This window comes from Mastomys coucha, unplaced genomic scaffold (assembly GCF_008632895.1).
Source record: "Mastomys coucha isolate ucsf_1 unplaced genomic scaffold, UCSF_Mcou_1 pScaffold6, whole genome shotgun sequence".
NCBI classification, from domain to species: domain Eukaryota; kingdom Metazoa; phylum Chordata; class Mammalia; order Rodentia; family Muridae; genus Mastomys; species Mastomys coucha.
In genome coordinates this window covers 59617136-59621660 of record NW_022196912.1, presented here as the reverse complement: position 1 = coordinate 59621660, position 4525 = coordinate 59617136, and positions in this window count along the sequence as shown.

Here is a 4525-nt window from a genome sequence, read left to right as displayed (position 1 = left end):
TCAACATAAAGCTTCCTCCATCTGGGATGAGAAGAGCAGATTCAAGGAACACTGCAGAATTAGCATACATGGTGCCTGGTGACCTAGTAACTGCTGCATTTACATCTCATTAAACAAAAGGTCTCAGTGCTTTCTTTTTCTTCTCTCACTTTTTTTTTTTTTTAAACAAACTTCCATTTGCACTGTAGGAAGGTGGCGCAGAATCACAGATCCAAGGGCAGGATGCTGTTGGGTTTAGGTCGTTTTGTTCTTTTTGAAACATTTCTGAAATACTTGTCCTTTGTTTGCTGCAGTTTAACAGAGTTGTTTTTTTCTTTTTTTAAATTTTTATTTTTCAGTTGGGCAGTGGTGGCGCACACCTTTAATCCCAGCACTTGGGAGGCAGAGGCAGAGGCAGGCGGATTTCTGAGTTTGAGGCCAGCCTGGTCTACAGAGTGAGTTCCAGGACACCCAGGGCTACACAGAGAAACCCTGTCTCGAAAAACCAAAAAAAAAAAAAACCTTTTCTTTTTCTTTTTCTTTTCTTTCATACAGTACAGCTCCATCAGAGTTTCCAGCCCCTCCCTCCCCCAGCCCCACCCCAGATCAACTCCTCCTTTGTTTTCCTTATAAAGAAAGGAAACAAACCCTCATATCACGTCTGGATGAAGCAACACAGTATAACAAAAAGAGTCTCAAGCACAGGCAAAAGAGTCAGAGACGTCTCCCTACTCACATTGTTGGAAGTCCCATAAGAACACCATGCTACACAACTATAAAGTGTATGCAGAGGATGTGGCTTGAACCTATACAGGGTCTGTGTTTGTTGCTTCACTCTCTGTGAGCCCCTATGAACCTTTCTCTCTCTTTCTCTCTCTCTCTCTGTTTTTCCAAGACAGGGTTTCTCTGTGTGTAGCCCTGACTGTCCTGGAACTCACTCTGTAGACCAGGCTGGCCTCGAACTCAGAAATCTGCCTGCCTCTGCCTCTGCCTCCCAAGTGCTGGGATTAAAGGAGTGTATCACCTTTGCCCTGCCCTATGAATCTTTCTTAGTTGATCCTGTATGCTGTGTTCTCATGGTGTCCTCAACTCCTCTAGCTCCTCCAATCCTTCCTCTCCTGCTGTAGGATTACCTGGGCTCTGCCTAGTGTTTGGCTGTGGGTCTCTGTATCTGCTATTATCAGTTGCTGGATGATGGCCCTCTGATTACAATTGTGCTAGTCACCAATCTATGAGTATAGCAGAATATCATTAGGAATCATTTCTTTGACTTTTCAGTGTTGTACGCTGAAGGTTTTATGGCCGGGTCAATGTCTTAGTCCCACTGCTAGGAGCCTTGCTTGCCTGGTTATAAAAAAGGGGCAGTTGGGGCTCCATACTTACATTACTAGAAGCCTTTGCTAGGGTCACTCTCATAGATTTCAGGGGGTTTCCACTGCACTAGGTTTCTACATCATCTCCCAAGAGGCCTTCAGTTGCAGCCATCTGTCCTAGTACTATCTCCCTCCACCTCCCCATGACGCACCCTTCCCTGCCTATTCTCTCCTGTTCCCATCCCAACTCTCCTCCAGTTTACCTTCAAAATCTAAAACATAGTACCTCATGATATCTGTTACTTGGGAGGAAGACAAGCTTTTTGTCTTTCAGCTACTTTAGATGTTGTGGAATTTGTGACCAGTGGGAAAAGATGATAGACTCAATCCAGTTATAATTAAAAGATTTATTGATTAGCTGCTAGCAGGACAAACAATCTCTGAACCAAATTTGAGATTGCTATGAAGGAAGGGTATGGGGAAGTGTTTTTAACCAGGGAAACCACAAGAAGAACTTCAATATCTATGTAAAAAAAAGCAACAACAGGTCTAACTATGTGTGCATAAGGAATACATTCACCAACTTCAAAGGTCTTCCAGTCTTAGATGCTTGAATTTAAGGAAACTACCCCTTCCATCCTGTACCTGAAGCACTGGTTTCTTTTTTTTCATGAGCAAGAGAGGATCCTTCTGGAGTGTGAGGTCTGTAAACATTATTTCTTATATTACTTCAGAAAGCTGTGATTAAGTGCTAGGGAGCTGAATGTAAGTGCTATGCTGTAGAACACAGTTCTTAGGTGTATCAGTCAGGACTCTCTTGAGTCACAGGATGTATGGAATGTCTTTCTATATTGAGGGAATTTATTATGATGGCTTACAGTCTGAAGTCTAACTCCTCAACAATGGTCAGCTGTGAATGGGAAGTCAAAGAACCTAGCAGTTGCTCAGTCCCACAAGGCTAGTTATTTCAGCTGGTCTTCTGTAGAAGTAGGTTCCAACAGATGTGCTGGCATGTAAATGCAAGTGGCAAAGAAGAGCGAATCCAAAGAAGAACAAATCTTCCTTCTTCCAATGTCCTTATGTAGGTCTCCAGCAGAACGTGTGGCCCAGATTAAAGGTATCCCTATGCATGGATCTGGGACTTGTTTTGTCCCAGGATGACCTTGAACTAAGAGATCTTCTTGCCTTAGTCTCCTGGGAGTAAAGATGTGTACTACATTGGCTGGGCCTAAGATGGGCCTAAGCTTTTAATGGCCACTGTGCCTTAAGATCTCCATGCAAAGATTCAGATCAGAAACTTGTGTCTTCCAGTTTCAAGATCTGGATCACAGGTGAGCCCTCCAATTCTGGACCATAGTTCATTCCAGATATAATAAAACTGACATCTAGGAGTAGCCATTACATTAGGGTAATGGCATTATGCTGTCATGATGTTTCCAGATAGGCACAAGAAGCGAGAAGGCACCCAAGCACCATTCCAAGAGCTAAAGAAATCAGGTGAGAGACTATGTTGTCTGCTTATAGTATAAGAAAACAAATAGTCCCATTGGAAAAAAAAATAGCAAGGAGCTATCCACAATGCCCTTCTCCCAACTCCAAGAAGCCCAACATAGACAGTTTTTCACCCTCATAGAGGGGTGAGAGAAATAAGTCCAGGCTGCTGAGTGAAACCAACATAAGGCCTACTATGGTGAAACCTATTGCTGGGAAAAGCCTGCAACCTTGACCATCAGGCTTGACTCTTAGGTGGTGCTGCTGGAGCTGCATTGGGCAGTGCTGCCCAAGGCCTCTGCTATGTCTACTTCACCTCAGGTGGTAGAACAGAGAAAGGGATTGTAGATGCTAGTGAACACAACATAAATGGTATACAGGGCAGCACCTCAGAGCCCAGTGTTAGTCACACCACTGTGAGAGCCGTTAACCAATACCCACAGAAACGGAAGTCTCTGTATCCAGTCCAAAGTTTGAGCCACTAGATTGGTCTTTACACTAATCATGGCCTCAAATTACTGGCCAGAATTTGAGGTGGCTGGTCACATCTCATCTGTAGACAGTCAGAAAGTACAGGGAGATGGATGTTTGTGCTCAGATCACGTTCTTCTTTTCATTTAGTCTGTGACCTACCTCAGCTAGCCTAATCTAGATATTTTTCCTGACAGGTGTGTCCAGGGGCTTGTCAAAGAGGCAAGGCAAGGCTAGATCCTATTAGGCTGAAAATTGTTATTAACCTTCATACCAATAGAATTTGTCTTTTTTCTTTTTTTGGCAAGATCTCATTGTATAGCCCAGGCTGTCCTTGAACTTTTGATAGTTGTAAGTTAGCATATCTGGCTAGAACCTATCTTTTGATGATAACCATTCTAGCAGGATCAAGATATACATCATTCTGCTATTGATTACATTTCCCTGATGATTAGTGAGACTGCTTTCATAGACTTATTGGTTATTTGTGTGTCTTATTTTGAGAAGTGTCTAGTTCTTCAGCCCATCTTATAATTGGATTGTTGTCTTAGTTAACTTTAAAAGTCAATTATATATTCTGGATTTGAGTTCCCTGTTGGAGGAATAACAATGTAATGATATTCTCCAATTCTGTAGGCTCTCTTAAATCTGTTGATATTTCATTTGCTGTATAGAAGCTTCTTTGATAAAATCCTGCTTGTCTGTTTTTTTTTTTTTTTTTTTTTTTTTTACATATATTGACTATGTATTAGGGGTTTTATCAGAAAAATAATTGCCTAAACTAATGTCTTAATGTTTTCTTGTAGTGATTTCAGGATTGTAGGTTTTACATTTGTTTTGATTTTTTTCTTTTTTTTTGGATACAGTAAGACATAGGACACATAAGTTTAGCTTGATCCTTCTGCATATACATATACACAAATATATGCAGAAGAACCAAAAGAATATCTATCCCTATCTATCTATCTATCTATCTATCTATCTATCTATCTATCTATCTATCTATCATCTATTAATATTCAATTGAGCTGAACCTCTGAACTGGCTAGCCTGACTAACTCCCCGTTCAGTGAGAGAATCTGACTCAATATAAGGTTGACACTGATTAACAAAGACAACAGATGTTAACCTTGGTCCTCACATTCATGTGCACACATATACATGTGCTTACATTCATGCGAACAGGCATACACACAAGTTATACATATCTACATGTGCAAAAATAGCAAACACAGAACAACATAAAAGGAGATTACCAAAAATTCAAAATG